General features: G+C 42.1%; 1 long non-coding RNA gene across 1 annotated transcript in view; it reads left to right on the plus strand.

The window, feature by feature from the left end:
* The window catches only part of LOC132076415 (uncharacterized), a 101,994-nt gene that overhangs the window by 56,022 nt on the left and 25,373 nt on the right, over nt 1-20,599 (plus strand). Inside the window, exon 2 of the long non-coding RNA XR_009418908.1 lies at nt 14,190-14,260. This is a non-coding gene — a long non-coding RNA (uncharacterized LOC132076415). The remainder of the gene's footprint in view (nt 1-14,189; nt 14,261-20,599) is intronic.

Here is a 20,599-nt window from a genome sequence, read left to right on the forward strand (position 1 = left end):
CTTAGCTGTAGGATTCTGACACTTAATCTTATTATTATCATCAGAGAGCAGCCATGACTGCAGCCTGTAACTAAGTTCTTTCTACCATTACATGGCTTTTCCATTAACTGCTCCCTCCAGTGAAAGGCTCTCCATCTCAGTAACACTTTGCTGCATTTCAGGCATCTCTATTATTAAGTAATTTAATATTTGCTGTAATAAATCCCATCACAATTAATTTATTTAGCCCAATATGGGTGTTTCATGTCTTCTTGTTATATGTGCTTGATCATCTTAAGGATTTCCCTGCTGTTAGGACACAGCACCCTCTGACATCTTGATGCAGCAGATCCTGACCTGTAGCTGCTCAGCTTTAAAGGCCCCTTCTAATGTAACTTATTCTATGACGTTTTGTGACTTTTCCAGCTTCCCAGCTGCAAAAACCACAGCCAGGCAGAGCTTGTTAGAGCTGAGCATTCTCTGCCTCATGAAACTCCTGTGCTCCAGTGTGCAGCCACTGCTGTAACTTTCTTGAACAGTACATTAAACCTACTTTCATGATATGTTACACCAAAGAAGTGTTATCTTTCATGGAGCTTATGAAGTAAAATTGGTTTTTAATTGAGAGAAAAATCTGGATTTTTCAAGAATAGTCGGTTGTACATTGACTTGTAGCTCAGCTTGGTCACTACTATGAAAACTATTTTAGATAAGAACTTCTATTCAGACAGGAGTGCACATCCTTCCTGAAAAGGAAGGAGAGGGAGATTCTGTACAGGACAATTCATTAGTCATTGTGAACGTAAATTGAGGTCTACAACAGGGTGCATGCCTTGGAGTATTGAAAAGTTCAGCAAATTCCTCACAACCACAAAGTAATAGATCATTCCTTATTACCCCAGTGGATTTCTAGCACTCATTCGGCCATAATTTGTCACTTTCATATCCTTAAGCATAAACAGTCATTGATGCACAAAGACTTAAACAAACAGCCTTTGAAAGGAGCGAATTAAACATTAGGTATCAGTAACATTGTGATTCAGTGATGCTTATTACTGAGCAATAAGTATGTTGTTTTGTTCCCCTACATCAACATATAAACAGGGTGATTAATGACAAAATCAAACGTTTCCGTTCTGTTCATGCACTAATAGTCATACCTACAGCAGCTCATGATTTGTTGCTAAAACTCCAAAAGCTGTGCAACAGAGACAACTCCTGCTGTGATGCTGTGGAGATGGGGGGACGGGGATGGGAAATGCACTGGGAGCTTTGCCAGGGGAGTTCAAGGTAAGCTGTGAACCCCACTGGTTGTGGAGAGCCTGGGGAGGCTGGGCCAGTGCCGCTGAAATCAGCAGGAAATGTCGATTTGGCCATAAAACCCCACAGCTTCTCAGAAACTTGTACAGGAGTGAGCAGCGCTGTAAACCCAGCATGGGCAGAGTCAAAACAAAATGTGTGTGCAGCAGGGTGATCAATAAATGTGCTGCAACAGGGCTTGACAGCTTTGCTCATTTTCTGGCTTCCTACTTTTGAGAAGTTTTTGGAGAAAAAACCCAGAAATGCCTCATTTCCCAAACTGAAAGTAGATTCAACCTTCTAGAAAAAAAAAAAAAAAGAAAAAAAAAAAGTGCTGTTTCAACCATGCCAGCTTTCAAACAGCTTCAGGGTATGGATTTACCAAGTTCATTGCATTGCATTGCAAAATCACCTATTGGTGGTTTTGTTGTGCAAAGCATTTATTTAATGTGGCTGTGCAATTGAACAGCCAACCATTATCTAAGGTATGTAAAATAAATGCTATTTATTGCCAGCTGTTGTCATGAGCCCAGGTATGGTGTGAGTTACAATTGCTGTCCCCAGAAATCAATCACAGCCCGACATGAGCTCCAAAAGCCACAAACCAACCCCCATTTGTGTTTTACTCTCTTGTATCCTCTATTTACCAGGGTTAAACACACTTCACCATGCTTTGTGGGGTGGGACTTCCTCTCAGGGGGGAGAGAGGAAAAATGAGAGTGGTTATATCAGACTGAAACTTGACACATTCCCTTCAACTTTCAACTTCTAAAGGTCATTTCTGTTCATTCCTGCTGTGAAAGCACAATTGAGCCTTTTAGAAACACTGTTTTTTAAACAAAAGCATTGTTATTGGAACAGTAATACTTGAAATAAAATCTATCCACTTAATCAGAAATCAAAAGAACTTGTGAAATGTTGACATGTGTATGTAGACATCTGAAAATACTGTGCTTCTCTTTTCTGCTGTCTTCGTAGATAAAACTAAAGAGTGGAAAGAAAGCCAATATGCTGTTTACAAAAGGAGAAGAATTCAATTTTTTCTGTTTATAATTAAAAGCTACTGTGCTGATGGGGTTTTTTTTACTGCTGCTTCTGATCCAGAAATCAGCATATAAAACACATGGGAGGGCTTTAACACCTGCCAGTCTTTACACCAGGATTATTTACAATAACCCTCCTTCACCTCCCAAATTTCCCCCATACAGGTTTTCATTTAACCAGAAATACTGAAGTATGTATTTCTAGATGAAGTCAAGCAGTAAAGGTTACACTGGAAAGAATCCAAATCATTTTTTGCAGTTTAGAAAGGTATTTTAAAGCAATGAATTAACATTGCTTTAGTTTGCATAACTTGCAAAACCTTTTCATAACTGCTCAAGATGGTATTTTTTAATAAATTTTTGGTTTCTGTCAATTATTTTTTTTCCAAAAAGTTCAGTGAGGGGAGTTCAATGAATTCAGTCAACTTTGATTTTTTTGTCTGTTTTTTTTTCTTTGTGATTTCCCATTTCATTAAGTGTAAACTGGCTCGAACCATGCGTTTATTGATCTAATTATTTCACATGTTTGCTTCCTTTCCTATGTCTTTCTGAGCCACAGTTTACCTTCTCAAGCCACCCATCTTCCGTTCCTCTGAAATGAAATCATTAAATAAAGATCATAAAGAATAAAAGTAACTCCCCTGATTCCCTCATTAAGGGTGTCCTCTGTCTTCCCCAAATAACTTGGGGAGGCAGGAGGGAGCCAGCCCTGGAGCTCAGCCTTTCCCCAAGCCCTGGGGAAGTGCATGGGGAAGGAATCCCATTCCTGCATGGAATCCCATTCCATACAAGCTGTGGTTTGAGCCTTCACCTCAGCTCAGCAGAAAGGATGGACACACATGTAAAGAATCCAAAATGTGCTTAGCAGCAGCCCAAGGGTGATTATTGTAAATGCTCGGGCACCCCTGATGAAGGCAGGAATGATGCATCTGACTCCATGTTCTCAGAAGGTTAATTTATTACTTTATTATACTATATTGTATTAAAGAATACCGTACTATACTGAAGAATACACAAAAGATGCTAAAGAGATAGTAATGAAAAGTCCTGACTCTTTCCAGAGTCCTGACACAGCTTGGCTCCAATTGGCCAAAGAGTCAGAACAACTCGCAGCAGAATCCAATGAAACAATCACGTGTGGGTAAACAATCTCCAAACACATTCCACATGAGCACAACACAGGAGAAGCAAATGAGATAAGAATTGTTCTCCTTTTTCTCTGAAGCCTCTCAGCTTCCCAGGAGAAAAATCCTGGGCGAAGGGATTTTTCCAGAGAATGTGAATGCCACAGGTGATGATCACTGTCCCCTGCATGGTGAGTCCTTGGTGAGCACAGCAGCAACCTAATTATTGCTGCTGCTGTGAGCCCTGGGATTCAACAGGAAGAGATTAGCAAAGCCTGGTGAAGTGCTACTTAGAGAGGAACTGCTGGCTTCAATCCTGATCCTGCATGAAGCCTCTGTGTGTAGCACGGTGTGAGCAAGGCATTTTCAGGAGGCTGAGCAGAGTCAGATTAATTTTCAAGGCCAAGGAGGGGAAAAATTTCAGATCTGTATGCCCTTGATGGGTGGACTCAACTCTGTGTGGTTTGAATTTGAGTTCTCACTTGGTGAGGCCAGAAATAATTTTCTTTTAGAGTACTACATGAAAATGGGAATGCTGGGTTAGAGCCCGCCTCCATCCTCAGCCCCTGAGCTCTGAGGAGTGCACCTGTGGTGCAACACATCTTGATCTCCTGACCTGGAACTGCAAGCCCTGAGCACCCTTCCTTAGGGAAATTCCAGCAGGGGACAACTTCTGCTTTGTCCCTTGGTGATAATCTTCCGGGAAAACTGGGGTGATGAACTTGTGCACCCCTGCAAATGTGCTCCCCAGCCCAGCCTGGCTGCAGCAGCTCCTCCCTGCACAGAGGAAAGTTGCAGGATTTATCTGTGTGGTGTGTGGTTTCTCTGTGTCCCATTGTTCTTCCCACGTACAACAGAATAATTACAACCTCCCACAAAGATTGAACAGACCAGAGCTTTTGTCCTTATCTCTACCTGCCTCCCTGTTGTTTTTCTTCCTATTCGGTTTGTTTGAAAAAGGGTCTTTCTTGAAACATTTTAAAAGTCTCCCCATCTTCTCTTCATTTTTAATCTTTTTTTTTTTTTGTTAAACAACAAAATCTTATGAGAATTTATGATTTTATAAGAATCATCACAAAATAACAGGGTTTTTTGGTTGGTTGGGTTTTTTTTTTTTTTTTTTTTTTTTTTTTTTTTTTTTTTTTTTTTTTTTTTTTTTTTACCCACAGAAAGATATTCAGATTCAAAAAGAGAAATCTGAAAAAAGGAAAAAAGAAACCCTCTAGTGTTTGAAGTTTCTGTTCAGATATGCTTTTGGTGCCTGCAGTCCTCTCCCAAGTCAGGAGAACATTTACCCCTGAGGCAGCAATTAAAGATGGAGGACCTAAGTGGAATTAAACCTAGTTCCCAAGGAAAGTCTGACTCTCTTTGAGTAATCCCCATGCTACGGGAGAAGTGATTTTGCAAACACCATTATTCTGGGTTGTTTTTCACAGTGATTGTGTGGCTTTTTGCTAAAGTCACCATGGTGTTGCTCATTTAACATTCATTAGGAGGGGGTTTTTTTGTCTCTAAGAATCACTTCTCTCTGTCAAACATCCAGACATTACAGTGAAGTGTTGGGGAATGTTTTACTGAGTTCTGTGCAAAGCAGGATGGAAACCCATCTCCAAAAAGCACCTTTCCAGCAGATCAGCTGAAAACACTTCTGGTGTCAGTCACTTTATAAACAGAAAAATAAGAGTCCACTATTATTTTGGTTTAACCCCAGGCAGCAACCAAGTACCAAGTAGCTTTTCCCTCACCAAAAGTGTCATCAGGTGTTGGGCACTGCCCACTGCAGGGCAGAGGCATCCTGCACACCAATGTGCACTTATTTGTTTGGCTCCCGAAAAAGCCCAAGGTGTTTGAGATTCAATGTCCACAGATGTCAGAGGGAAGCAAAAAAAGGAAAAGAAAATCCCCCTCCCACAGATGGTGGGATCTTGCCTAGTATTTGTGGCAGCACTAAGTCAGGGTGTGTATTCCCACTCAGCCAGACAGGGATGGGATGCAGAGCTCAGCATCTGCACACTGCTTTGCACATGGATCCAGCAGCTCCCTTTTCATTTATTTCAGCCTCTGTCCAGGCAATGACGCTGATTTCCTCCCCCTAAACTTCAGAATAATTTATGGTTCATCATTCCTCCTCAACCCTTAATGTATTCCCTCTTAAAGCTTAGTCTAAAATTATAAGGACAGATTTTTTTACAAAGAAGACTGCAGTTCTGAGCTTTGTTTTGTTCTTTTTCATCACTGCACTTCTTAAACTGTGTATGCACTAAATAGAAATGTCATCTTCTAGGCTTCAAGCAGAGACAAAGCATAGTGCAGAATATTTGGGCTTGTTTTCAGTTGAGTGGGCTAAATGAAAAGCAATCAGCATCTATATCTGACTACTGCTCCTAACAAAAAGCAAGGCTTGCAGGGGCTCAGAGTTGTTAGGTAAAAGTCAAGAGGTTTTCTGTCTTCTGTGGTTCTGCACACATCTAAGTTTTCTGAAATAAAAATATCAAAATTCCTTCCATGGATTCTCACCTGTGTAAAATCAGCAGCCTGAGGTTCAGCTGCTGGACAGACTGTGACACAATTTGTCTGCACACACACAGCTCGCTGCTTTCCAGAGACAAGGAGCCTGTGTGAGCTCAATAACTACCCAGAGTTTTAGATGTTTATTCAGAAAGAAGCCTTTGAAATTTATCAGCTGCTATTTGGGATATGAGAGAGGCTCCTGCTCTGCAAATTATGGTGCCACACAGTCAGACTTAAAAGCTTTCTCAAAAATCAAATGCCAGAGACTTAGAAACTCCATGAGGGGAAAAGGAAACCTAGGTGGAAGTATTTTTTACATCTTTAATTGCATCCCCTGCAAGAATTTGTTCCCATAATTAAAGGGCACATGGTAATTAGCATGAAGAGGCAAACTACAAATGAGAAGTCAATGGAGTTGTGTTAGAGGGGCATATAAGGTTTTTTCAGATGCAGTTGGAAACTCCTTTTTTTAAGCATTTATTACAGAGTTGGAAAAAATTATCCATAAAAGAAAGCACTTTTTCCAGGAGAACTATGTCTTAAAAACTGTTTTCCACTTTACAGTCCAAAGCTTTTCTTTTGTCATGATAAAAATGCTCAGCATCTTTTGGGGTCCATACTTATTTATCCCTTCCAATAGTTAGGAAATTTCAGCAGTGCCATTCTCAGCAATGATTGCACATTTGAATGAGTAATAATTTTTGATAACTCATCATAGAGACAAACTGGTATGTAAGTCCCTGCAAATAATGTGGGGGAGATTTTTACAGTCACCAATACCAAAATTCACGCACAAATTAAATGTCTCCATTTTTGGCCACTAAATATAATTGAAGTAAGCCTTTTCCTTTTTTCCAAACAGATGGGAAAATACCAAAATATTTAGTACATTCATCTTCACCACAGGGTTCTTTCAAAGGCATTAAACTTTTGGATGGCAGCCAGATTTTCCATTGGGTTTTTCTCCTTGTGTTCAGGCCTTGCAGCTCTGAAGGCAGAGAGAGGAGTTTCATGCAGCTCCCCTTAGCTTGCCCTGCCTGCTGCCTCTGCTGCTTGCTTAGCAAACTTTGCCCAAAGTAGGTTAATGTTCTGATGCACAGCAGGCTCAAAAACCAAAGCTTGATTTTGACTTTTTTTTTTTTGAAGGCTGTCAGCACTCATTCATCCAAGGACCTCTTCCATCTCTCTGTTTACCCACCACAGGACATTTTAAAATCAAAGTCCCAGGCACTGTTTTTAGAATTCAGAGGAGTCACTTCAATCAACCATTTTGTTCTCCTGCAGTGACAATTGGGATTTATCTAATTGCTAAATAAGGCTTTGCTCGTGCGAATTTGCATGGGGAGGCATCCAAGAAGAACAGGAGGCAGTGGGACTTGCATCAGAAGGCAGGTGTATTTTTGGGTAGCTCTCCTTTAGCATCTCGCCCTCACCATTACACTTGTCTGAACTCCTCAGGCTCTGGAGGCTTTGGACTGGGCCCTGGATCAAGCCTCTGTGATGGAAGGGGAGGAAGGCAGGGGTCTGCTTGTGGCAAGGAGAGAGGGGAGCACAGTGTGGAGGAGGCTGCTGGTGTGTGCATACAGGATGGATATATATATATATATATATATATGTGTGTGTGTGTGTGTGTATGTGTATATATACGGGTGTGTATACACCCTTCCCTTCTTGCCTCTGAAGTCAGAGATACTTAATGTGCCCTTTCCATGTGTAAATGTGACTCAGTGCAGGCAGGTTCCCTGGCATCCTGGTGGAATCACAGAATGGAATCCTGAAATCACAGAATATCCTGGGTTGGAAGTGACCTTATAGATCACCCAGTTCCAACCCCCAGCTCTGTGTAGGTTTTGTTGCATGTGTTTCCTGATACTTGCCCAAGCCACCTGTGTCCCCAGTAAGCATTTGTGATGTTTATTCCCTTCTGTGATGGAAGGGGAGGAAGGCAGGGGTCTGTTTGTGGCAAGGAGAGAGGGGAGCACAGTGTGGAGGAGGCTGCTGGTGTGTGCTGGTGTGTGCATATAGGATGGAGATATATATATATATATATATGTGTGTGTGTGTGTGTGTGTGTGTGTGTATGTGTATATATACGGGTGTGTATACACCCTTTCCTTCTTGCCTCTGAAGTCAGAGATACTTAATGTGCCCTTTCCATGTGTAAACATGATTCAATGCAGGCAGGTTCCCTGGCATCCTGGTGGAATCACAGAATGGAATCCTGAAATCATAGAATATCCTGGGTTGGAAGGGACCTCAAAGATCAGCCAGTTCCAACCCCCAGCTCTGTGAAGGTTTTGTTGCATGTGCTTTCTGTTACTTGCCCAAGCCTCCTGTGTCCCCAGTAAGTATTTGTGATGTTTAGTAGTCTCTGAGAAGAATGTATAGAAGCTAATAACTGGATCTTGGGAAGACAGGACCATGTATCAAACTTATCTTTGAGGGGTGGGCTCATTTGTCAGGAAAGGGAGGAAATAACCAGTGCAAAGTGCTCTCCACAGTGTGTCAGGAGTTAGAAATGGAAAACTATTAACACAAGTGTGTGGCCTGGAGGAATAAATATATTATATGAGCTCCTAAAGTATGATTTAAACTTTAACTTCTAACTTGGAAGGGGAAGAAGGGAGTTTATATTGCTTATGTTGCTTCAAGGTATTCGTCTGATAATGATAAGTATTTCTCTTTCTGTGTCATTGTAGTGAAAAATCACAGGAAGTTTCTTCACCTGGGATAAGAAGGGACTTGATACTTCACATTTTAATATCTCTGCACTTATGAAATATGTTACAACTTGGGATGCTTCTCCTGAGAAGCTCTGGAAAGCAGCAGGATTGGTTTCAAAGACAGGATGAGAGTCAAAAGCACCAGTGTTACGACAGCAATCTGTGTAAGCTGTTTTACAGCCTCAGAGTTATGCAAAGCTGTAACTTTCCCTGGCCTCCTGCCCCCGACTGCCTGTCCATAAAGCACTGCAGCCATGCCTTGACACATTTTATGGGACCCTTCAGCGTGCAGGGGAATCAATGAGTTGTCAAAATGCTCCTGCAATCCTGTGGTGTGTGCCTGTGGACAGACAGAGGGATGGGCTGTCCTGGGAGGGCACAGTGAGAGGTCCTGGGGGCTACTGTGCTCTGTGGGGCTGTTCTATCAGTAAGGGGCACCCAGTATGAGATTGGATAATAGGAAAAGGTTTTTCATGTAAAGAGTGATAAAATTCTGGAATGGTCTGCCCAGGGAGGTGGTGAAGTCACCATCCTGGATGTGTTTAAAAAAAGCCTGGATGTGGCACTGGGAGCCAGGGTTTAGCCGAGGTGTTGGGGCTGGGCTGGACTCAATGATCATGGAGGTCTCTTCCAACCCAGTGATTCTGTGAGTTCAGTTGTGGTGATGTGTAGGGTACAGTGACCATGTGTTCCCTCTGCCTGTGATGGAGCTGCCCAGGTCACTGCCTGGCATTGCACGTCCTTCCGGAACTGCTGCCCAGGTCACTGCCTGGCATTGCACGTCCTTCTGGAACTGCTGCCCAGGTCACTGCCTGGCATTGCACGTCCTTCTGGAACTGCTGCGCTGCCTGGCACCTTTTCTAATCATAAGTAGCAATAGTTGCATCATACCAATTGCACCTTCAGCTTGGAATGGGAGCTTGTTTAACATGAGATAATGAGTTTTAGAAGGCAAAAATGGGATCTGATCCTAACTCTTGTTAGGGTTGTTAGAATCTTGTTCTAACAATGAATAGCTGATGCTCCACATGCTGTGCAGTTTGTAGTATCTTAATTTTGAGCCTAAACCAGGACTCATTCACACATCTGTAATTTGATGTGTACAAAAGCCTCTCAGGAGAACCCACAGGTGCAGAACCCTGAAGCTGTGCAGGAGGCAGGCAGCAAACCCTGCTGAGTGTGATCATGTGCAGGCATTTCCTTGGGGACACCTTGTCCTGCCCACCATCCCCAGGGCTCTGCAGGTGGGAGCCTCCCACAGCCCCTCTGAGCTTTCATGTATGATCCCAGGTGGATCCCACATTACACGAGGAGGAGGAAAGATGGGAAGCTGATGAGCAGAGGATCTCAAAAGCAAACTGCTTTTTATCTCTAAAGGGCTCGATCCACATTGCACTGACATATTTCTTGCAATGCAAAGGAGGAGCTGATGTGTGAATTAGAGCAATTTATGCACATTTAAAGAACTTTATGATGCTGTAATTAGATGGGCATCTCTACAGAAAGTACATGTCAGCAGCCTAAATAGAAGAGATGAGAAAACTGTTGTATTTTATGTTGCTCTCTCTGTGTACCTTTTAGGTCCAGTGCACTGTCCAGATAAATGCTTCTTTAGATTTTGTCCCTGTAAGAGATTCTTCATCCCAGAAAGATAGCCTTTTTATTTTTATTTTGAGGTGTTTGTGTGCACTGGAATAATGCCACTCTATATATATAGAATGCTTTCTGCTTTGATTTAAAAATAATTTTATGCTTTTAATGAAATAGTTTTAAAATAGTTTCTTGCTTTCAAAAGAGCAAAATACAGCTGCTACTAGAATCTGATTAATGCTTGTTATTTCATGATAACTGTAATTAAATTCAGCTAATTACTGCAATATTTATGGAAAACAAGGAACAAAAGCTGTAGTTCAACACTTATGCAGCAGAGTATTGGGGCACAGGAGTGATCTAAGAAAAGTTGTAGGGCAGAGTGGGGACTCTGGGGAGCCCTCAGGGAGCCCAGTCCTTCCCTTTGTGTCCCACTGGGTGATGTGGAGCCAGCACAGGCACACCCTCCCTCAAAACATCTCCTCCTTCCATTTCTCTCCTTTGCTGTGAAGGATGTGCCAGCAGGGCAAACCAGTCTGGGGCACAGGAGGGATTGCTCTGAGCTGTGCCTCAGCCTGTGCAGCTGGAGATGGAGATGTCCCTCTGATGGGACAGCACCAGCGGGATTTACAGCCACCTTTGTCTGCCTCCAGCTGAAGATTTAAGGGAAGAGCAGAGAAACATCATTTCCCTGGGAACTCCTCTCTGGTGACAGCTTCTGAAACACCGAGCTCTGACAGATGGATGTGGTGGCAGTTCATGGGTGTCTGAGTGGCTACAGCAGGGCCATTGCTCTCAGCTCATCACACACACCTAAAGCAGTGACAAAAGTGTCTTCAAAACCGATTGAGGGGGTGTTTTTTTTGGTTGTTTTGGTTTTTTTTCCCTATGTAGCTGTGCCTTTCCAAAATGATCACAGGAATTGCTGCAACCAGCTTTCCAAATCATTGCCCAAACCCACCTACCTGTCCTCATGGACAACTGCTCTGCTAAAACCAAGTTTTATATGGTGGCATGGCCTGCACAATGGCAGACAGGGAGCCCACAGCTGATGTGGCTGGGGAGCACGGCCTGGGGGAGGCTGACTGCAGGCAGAGGGACAAAAGGGCTTGGGCATCACAACTGATTCACCCTGGTTCTGCTGACAGTGCTTGTTGGACTGAACACCAAGCAAAAAGCTGCCAATCTTGAGCAGCAAATCTGTTGCTCAGAGAACTAATATATGGCAGCTATTAGGGCAGGAAAACAGAGCACTAACTTCGCAATTTGGATAAATTTAAACAGTGCCCCCTGCCTCACTGTGAGCAGCTGTGCCCAAACACCATGGATGCATTTCCCAAGCTCAGAGCTCCAGGCTGTGATTTGTGAGCAAGCCTGTGACCTGGTCTCACCCAAAATACAATTTTTGTCTGTTCCATGAAGTGTTGGAAGTGGGGAAGCACGTGCAGCTTGAGGCACAAGCCATAGATCTGCTTATCCTAAGATCACGGGCGTCATCATAGGCACACAGAGGAACAGCACATCCTGCTGGTTACCTGCTGGGGGAATATCCTGTCCTGCAGCAGCAGAGGTGCCAGGGGCAGTGGTACTTGTGTTTCAGTGAGAGGGGACAGAGGACACACAGTGTGAAGAGATGCTGAAGGAGCCTGGATGGTCTCAGGGGTTCAGTGGAGATGGCTCAGTGGTTCAAATGCGGCTCAGCCTTGGAACATCTTGGATAACTTTCAGTCCTGTAGTATGTGGTACCAGCTGTCCTGGTTGGTGTAGCAGTTGGTGTAGTGTGGGGATTAAATATTAAGAACATTTCGCTAGGCTATTTCCTCATTGACAGAAACATCCTTTCTGGAGGAGAGAAAAATAACCCTACCACCAAATATTTTTGATAAATGTGACAGGATTAGAATAGAATATTTTAATTTTTAGTTTCAGTACAAGATACTTTTTTTTCAGTGCCCTACTTTCTTAGCCCTTTTTTTCTAATGTTATTTTTTGTGGCTAAGAGACAAGAGCTTTCTTTTCTTCCTCAAGTTATTTAGAGCTTTTCATTGACTAATGCCTTTTGTCACAAGTGACAGTGAAGGACCTGTTTGGTAATAGAGATCAATGGAGATGAAGGTGACATTTCTGAGCAGAGTTTTAAAACTAATGCATTGCTATTTATCTGACCAGGGCACCCAGGAACACTGGTTCTCAGTCTAAGAGCACTCACTGCAACTTCTGTCCCTGCTCTCCTCCTAAAAATGCACATTTTCTTGTATCTGTCACTCTTCTCCAACCCAGTGCTTTTCGTATTTCTTGCCTGTTTTAGAAAACTCTTAGTCAGTCTGTGGTCCCATGAAATTTTCATCAGGAGGTTTCTCACTCTCTCAGTGCCTGTTGGCTGGATGGGGTTTGTCAGCCAGTGATGGGTGACCTGTTTGCCCTGGGGAACTGCACCCTGTGCATTCTGCAGGGACAGAGCCTTCAGTGCTGGGGAGCTCCAAGGGCATGAGGGGTGCTACTTCCTCCCTATTCCCCACTGAGAAAAGTGTGGTGTTGGCACTGAGTAAGTTAAGGAAGTGTGATTTCATGCTTCAGCTCCTTCTCCAGTTCCAAATGCACTGAAGATACTTGTGAGGAGTGCTAAAGTGGCAGTGAGGAACTTAAAGCCCCTCTGTGCTTGCAGAAGAGGCACAGTAGGAGCTAATGGTCATCCTACATTATCTACTGGAGCTATCTGCTTTGTGTGTCCAGTTCAATTCCCAAACACATTTAGGATTTAATCCACACTTTCTTTGCTAAGAAATCCAGGAAGGTGGTGGCAGCTTTCAATCCTGCAGTGATCTGAGACCACCATACACTCAAAGTTTCAAAGCAGTGGTCACATTAAAGCCCTGCCAGTGTTGACTGGCTTTGAGTAAATAATTCCTGCTTTGATTCCAGCTTTGAGCTTTGCCATCTGTAGCCAGAAATACTGGCTTTGTTCGGTGGCCTGTTTGCTTGACATCCTCCCCACTTAAGTCTAGAATAAGAAGGTCAATTTAGATAAAGCCTAATGCAATTAGGTCTCAAACACAATCTCAGTAACTTCTGTACATAAATGAAATGAAAACACATTAATAACCTCACATACAACCTGCCTGGCTGTCTCACCCAGTGTCATGGCAATGCATTTAGTACAGACCAAGCAAGAGAAAGACAGATTGCTTTCCCAGAATTCGCTCAGTTAATGGAGAAAAATCCACCCTGATCTAAGCTGGCTCCAGCAGTTTCTCAGAAATATTAATGTCTCAAGCTCTCATGACCTTAATAAAGTAAAATATAATGTATTTCAATGGAAAACAAATCCCCTATTTCTTTTCTCCTGGCACTAGGCGCAGCTGATAGCTACAGTGTTGGTTTCAAGCAGAGCATGCTGAGCTAATTATATTTCTTCTAAACATTGTTGATTTCTTGATTGCTAATGTGGTATTTGAGAGTCAGTGATTCTTAAATGTCAGCTTAAGAATCCATCTTTACCAGTCTGAAACCCCTAAATGCAGATCTTGTTTTACCAATATTCCCAGTAAAGAATTACTCAACTGCTTGTCTGGCAAGTGAGACAAATAAAAATTTCCAATGACTGTATGTTTGGGGTTTTTTTCCTGCACCACATTTAATTGGTGGGAGCATGGAGACACAGAAACATTTTCATTAATGCTTCATTATTAATCAGTAAAAGATGGATGCAACACTTGAGGGAAGCACTGAATGGTGAATTCCCTAATCAATTTACTGTAGCTTCCTTTGCCCTATTAGTGTGGATGTTGCAACAGCACACTGTGAATGTGCTCCTCCTTTAATGTGCTCTTTATGAAAAAGGAAAAAATCTCTGTAACTGGATAAATCTGAACTGTTTGGTAAACAAACACTAATGATATTATTTTTCTTGATTTTTCCAGGGTTCTGGCGGGCACAGCATTCAAACAGTTTTGGGATGACGAGTCACATAAATATTGCCTCCATATTTTTGGTAAGTTTCTCTTTTTCGTTATTTTGCTTGTATAATATTTTCTATATTATTTCCTTTCACATGAATTGCAACATAACAGTGACTCAGCCTGGGGTACAGATATATTCAGTTGTCCTGCAGTGAGGGTTTCCCATTGTGAATCCTCCTGGGAAGGGAGATTTCCCCACTGCTGCTCTGCCAAGCAGTGCCTCTGTTCCCAAGCTTGCACCAGGCAGCAGCTGAGCACAGTGCAAGGTCTCCAGCACAGGACTGTGAGGTGCAAATCCACATTTCTGTGGGAAAAGGGGAGGCAGTGGGAACCAGTCCCTAATGGCTGGCATCAAAGTACTTAAAAAATGTTTTGAAATCTGGCTATGCAAATTCTTATCCAGTCCTTGCTAGAAATCTGCCTAAATGGGAGGCTGTAAAAATTGGCCATGGGAGCAATGTGTGAGTTCAGTTGCTCTTGTGTGCAGAACTCTTGATTTTTTTTGGGAGCTTTTCAGAAAATACCCTATTTATGTAAAGAAATCCTTTCCTATCAACAGTAATGCAAAGACTAAGGAACCATGGCTTTCTTCTTTACTGCCTTTATTGAAAGGCAATAACAGGCTGATGGGATGAGATGGATGGAGCTGTCTCCAGACAGCAAACCATGGGGTGTTTCTCTTTGGGGTCCTGCTGTGTCCCAAATCCCCCTGCTCCTCCCTCAGCTGCCCGGGGAGAGCTCAGCATAGGCTTGTCAGGAGGCCATGGCAGAGCTGGGGCTCTCCTGGACTCACCAGTGACCAGAGCAGCTCTCCAGCATCTGGCACGCATTACTGGATGCTGAACACAGAAGAATCCACTCTTCAGTCTCTGTTTATCTCCATCCATCCCATTATCCTGTTGCTCAGTCGAGTAATATTCAGGCATGACATTGCAGACGTTTAGGACCTTGGATGAAAATATCTGGGAGCAGAGAAACTGAAAAAGGCAGTTAAATAGAAGATATGGCACAGTATGTTCTCATCCAACATGGAATAACATTGACTGAACAAAAAGAAAGTAGCACATCTTTTTTGCTTAGCTTTCTCTCTCATAGGATTTACTTTCTCAGCAATGCAAATCAAATCAGATGCATCCATGAGACTATTTACTGCTTCCAACCAAAATTGGAAGGGCAGCAGGTAAGAACTGAAATATTTATTTTCTGTTTAACCCTTAGGAGCATGTTATAAACCTGGGACCTATCATGATTGAAAAAGCAAGTCATTAGATAATGACTAGTAAACCCATTGTAGTAAAACATGTGTGATAAAATGTGCATTAACTAACCAGCCTTCTAATAGACCATGAGTCTAACTCCCTACCCTTCAATTTGGTCACAGGGAAAACTCAAGCATTTTCAGCATTATTTCAAAAATACTTTAAACAGACCCCATTACAAGGCAAGAGCTTTTGGAGAGAGATTATATTTTGCTTTGGCATAAAAGGAAATGTTTAATAAAACACTTACTGTGATGTAAAACATAAGCACAGTTTCAAGCTTCAGCCTTCCCTCCCTCTCCCTTTTCACCGTTGTGCCAGGCCACCAGCTCTTTTCTTTCACTCCAGTTCCTCTACTACATTTTATCCTTTCCCACTGGCTGAAGAGGCATCAAGCCTTTGTGTTGTTATTTTGATGCTTCACCAGACATTACCCTTCCAGGTTCCTGAGTCAGCAAAGTCCCAGACTGTTGACCTTGAGCACCCTCCCATTCCTGTATCCCAAGGAGTCTCTGGGACAGTGCTGATGTTAGCAAAGTGTGCAGCCCAAAGCTCTGAGCATGACAGGAGCTGGCATGCAGGTGGTGGTTGGAATCCACCCTGTGCACATTTTGGGAGATTGTGCTTTGTGCAGCTGCTGGGCTGATCCTGTGGGGAGCAAGCAGAGCACGCCTTTCAGTTTGACTTTACCTGAAATGGGCCCAGTTTGTGTGCCCTGCTCAGTGCTGGAAACCAAAAGACAGGGATTTGCACTGCTACAGGGGCAGTATGAGCTGGAATGTCAACACAGGTTTCCTCTTTCCTGTCTTTGCTTTTCACTCTCTGTATTTTCCATCAGCCCTTTTTCTGGCCAAGGAACACCTTCTGCATCTCCCAAGAACCATTTGAACTTAATGAGTGCCTCCCTTCCAGACATGAACTTTCCTCTCTTGCCCTTCCTTCTTCTCACTGCCCACATTCCAGCAGGAGGAGGAGAAGAGGAGGTGCTCACCCAGCCTGGCACCAGCCAGGGAACTCCTACAGACCCAGCTCTGGAGCACTTGCCAGCATATAGGTAATTGTGGTGTTTTTGGGGAGGAATGATGAATCTGACTCCACGTTCTTAGAAGGTGAACTTATTATGTTATGTACTTATATTATATTAAAGAATGCTATACTAAAACTATATTAAAGAATAGAAAAAGGATGCAGACAGAAGGTTACAAAGAATGATAATAAAAACTCATGACTGCTTCAAGTCCTGACACAGCTGATGGTGATTGGTCATTAAGTCAAAACAATTCACATGAAACCAATAAAACAACCACCTGTTGGATAAACAGTCTCCAGCCACATTCCAAAGCAGCAAAACACAGGAGAAGGAATCAGATAATTATTATTTTCATTTTTCTCTGAGGCTTCTCAGCTTCCCAGGAGAAGAAATCCTGGGCAAGGGGATTTTTCAGAAAATATGACAGTGACAGGTAATATTTTCCTAGACACAGGACTGTATTGCTGTTCCTTCTTCCAAATCATGAAGTGTATCTATTCTCTTGATAGAGCAGTTCTTAAAAACAAAACAAAACAAAACAACAGTTACAAGGAAAAAATCTATTTACTTGATCTTAAATTTAGCCTGATTTTAAATATTTTTTTTTCAATTTAGCCTTGATAAAGGAAAGTTCATCTTTGTCTCTAGGAGTTCAGCCATAGAATGAGCCCTGGATCTACAATCTTGTGATTGGAAATAGCAAATGTCCCCACAATTAAGTATTATGTCCCCACAATTAAGTACTCTTTTCCTTGTGCTATTGCACCCTAGGGATTCTCCAAGTGTCATAGCTTTAGAGTTGATAATAATTCAATTAACATTTATGCAGCAATATAAATACAGGGGTTTTGGGGTTTTTTCCCCCACCAAGTCAACACATAGAACTTTTCTCAGTTGTAAATCTGCCAGAAGTGCTCAGGAGACCTGGAGTCAGGAGGCTCTGAATCAAAGGTGCTTGCAGTGAGAGCTTCCTTGTGAACACAACTTGAGTGACCTGCTCTGCTGATGTCTGTGAAATTACATGTACAAAGAGGAATATTGGAATGATTTCACACACTGACAATCATTGTGGGCCTCTGTATGAAACACTTTTTCTGTGAGCTTCCTTTTATTGCTGTGAGGGCTTTCTTCTAGCAGCAATCCAAATAGATCTTTTATGTTTATAAAATCTCAGGTACCCATTTGAGATGTAAACAGCAAGAGATGAAGGGTGTCATAGCTACATGAAAATAAAGAAAAAGGCATAAAACATTTGCATGGGATAAAAAGAGTAAAGGATTTTTGGGAATTGCATCTTATGTGGAAGATGCAGCATCATCATCCTTTGTGGGTGATAGTCATACTCAGTTATTTTCTTTTTGGAACAGCTGTTGACATCTTTTGATGTATGCCATGTAACAATTCTCTTTTATTTTCCTTTTCTAGTCTCATATTTTGACTTTTGTTTCCTGGCCACATACTGTACATGTGTACTGTACTGTGAAACAAAGCCCTCAAACCTTGAAAAGAAATTTCCTTTTCTTTCAATTCTTTCTTTCTTTCAATTGTGTGAATGGAAGATTTGTATGCATTGCACTTTGTCTGAACAGCCATTGAATAAAATTCACCAAGTGGCAACACTGTATAAAACCTGAAGTATTCTATTCAATTGGCTTGCCCATATCCAAAGAAAATGAAAGGACAAATAAAAGGCAAAAACTTGAGCTGGGATCTCCAATCTAAACAATGACTTTGTCATGAAAAAGAATTTTCTGAATCATCAGTTTCCAACAGAGATGCAGCCATGATACAGGGCTGTAAACCTCCAAGTTAAATAGCCTCTAACTCTCTGTGTAAACCAGAAACCAATTATAAATATTACAATAATCAAACAAAGCCTTAAAAAGCACCAAAACCATTTGTTGCTCTGTATACTTCTCCATTATAAATGCTGTCCCTTAGCAATTCTCCAGGACAAAACCTGTGTCTCTATAATTTAGTGAGAAACTATTAGGAACATGTGAAATGAATATGGAAAGTTACAGGTGTCCAAAATGCCCATTCCCTTGGTACCCCTGTTGGGCCCAGGCTCTCTGCCTCTCCGCTGATATTTTTCTCTGCACACTCATATAGAAAATCAAGCAGAACTTGGGCCTAAAGTACCTTTATTAGTGTTAAATTGGATTATTTAAACTGTTAGACTAACATACTTAATTTGGCATTTGTGTTTTCCTAAGAGCATGAGTTTGGTTTAATTTGTTTCATTTCCTCCTGTACCCAGCTGTCTGTAATTTTACTATCCATTTCTATACTTTTATGGTGACTTAGATAAATATTGCTAAATTATGGAGGTTTTATAAAAGCCAAACAGGTAATACCATTAACCTCAACAGTCAAAAATAATCCTATTAAATTTCCAGCCAAATTGCCTCGTAATGAATGTGCAGTGAAACTCACAAAAATTAACCATTTCACTGCAGATCAGCAAAGCATGCACTGAATATTTTTCTTCAGCCATTGCTGTAACAGCCTGTCACCAGAGTTGTCAGCAGCCAGTGGATATTAATACAAAGGATCTCCTGGCCTGAGGGCCACCTTGAGCACATTGGTGTTTTTTAAACACCAGAACCTGTGTGAATACACACCCACATTCTCACTGCTTGTCTCTGGCCACAGGAATGGCTTTTCCAAAAGCCTTGCAGACCAATGAAGTGCTAATTTTTTTTTTTTGTCTCTTTTATTAGCCTCAATGGACAAAAGTCTTCCTACATTTTGCATCTTTTCTGTTCTGGAAATGCAAGATTTTGATCAGGATATGCCTGCTTTTCTCAAGACTGTAAAACTATAGGATTAGGAAATGGAATCAGCACAAATAATTTCCATGTGGAGATTTCTACTAATAGCTTTGCTTTTTTTTAAAGCAGGATAGCTCTTTAAGCCTCAGGGATATTGATGGGCTGAAGGAGAAGTTGGTTGGCAATTTCTTCTTTGCAGGGGTTTTCTGGGGCTGAGCTCTGGCTGATTAATCCTGCCTGATGGCTGATCCAACAGATGCCTGTCAGAGCCTCTCAATGATACAATCCCCTACAGTCTGGCTAATTTTGCTCTTCAGGTCTCTCTTAGGGCTTAACATCTCTTTGCATAATTGGGAAGAACCACAGCTGATGTTCATAATGGGCAATTGTCACTCCAAAGTCCCCAGGCCCCTGGTGATAGCTCTATGCATCCAATGACCTTCATCTTTGGATGAAAAATGTGAAATAATTAGCCTGAAGAGCAACATGTCTGAAAAAATGTTCCAAATGCTCCAAATTCCCAAACCTGGCAACGACTGCCGTCATTTACCAGGAGACCACTCCTGGATAGTTCACAGTTTATGTCAGTGAAAAGCTTTTGGACCTGGTCTGGGCCTCAGTGTGAGCTTCTCATATCCTTCTCCCTTGCTTGAATTTGGAGTAAATTCTCCATCCTCACCCCAGGGCACTCTGCTGCAGGAACAGCTGGCTAGGAGCAGGTGAGAGCACACAATCCAGGCAGCTGCTCCTGCTCTCTTTATTTCACCCTCTTTCTAGCAAGGAGCAGCACAGCCTGGTCATTTTCAGCACTGTCTGCATCTCCAGCATCTCTGGAAATAAAACAGAGGAGAGGAAAATACCTGGAAAAATAAATACATTGGAAATGGGAGTAAGGGAGATGCCAAAAAGAAAATAAATGTACAAGGGAGGAGATGGAGAAAGAGGAATGAAAGCATGAGAGAAGATACAAACAGATATAAAGAATAAAGGAAAAATTAGAGGCGGGGGAAAACCCACAAGTCAAGACAAACAAAAAAAAAAAAAAAAAAGAAATGGAAATACATGCTGAGGAGAGGTATGAGCCCCCCAGGAATTTTCTACTACTCTACTAAGGGAATTCAGCAGAGAGATAAACATGGGAAATCCTGACTCAGGACTCTCTCCTCCTCTAAGCTGTTTGTGCCAGAGATAATCAGTGCCCAGATTGTTTCTTACAATCTTTTCTAGCCAATACACTTTTCTTTTGCCTCAATGATACCTCCATTTAACCTTCTATTATTATTCTTGTGGTAAGTACTGTTAGTTGAA

The sequence above is a fragment of the Ammospiza nelsoni genome, chromosome 8 (genome assembly GCF_027579445.1).
Source record: "Ammospiza nelsoni isolate bAmmNel1 chromosome 8, bAmmNel1.pri, whole genome shotgun sequence".
Taxonomy (NCBI): Eukaryota; Metazoa; Chordata; class Aves; order Passeriformes; family Passerellidae; genus Ammospiza; species Ammospiza nelsoni.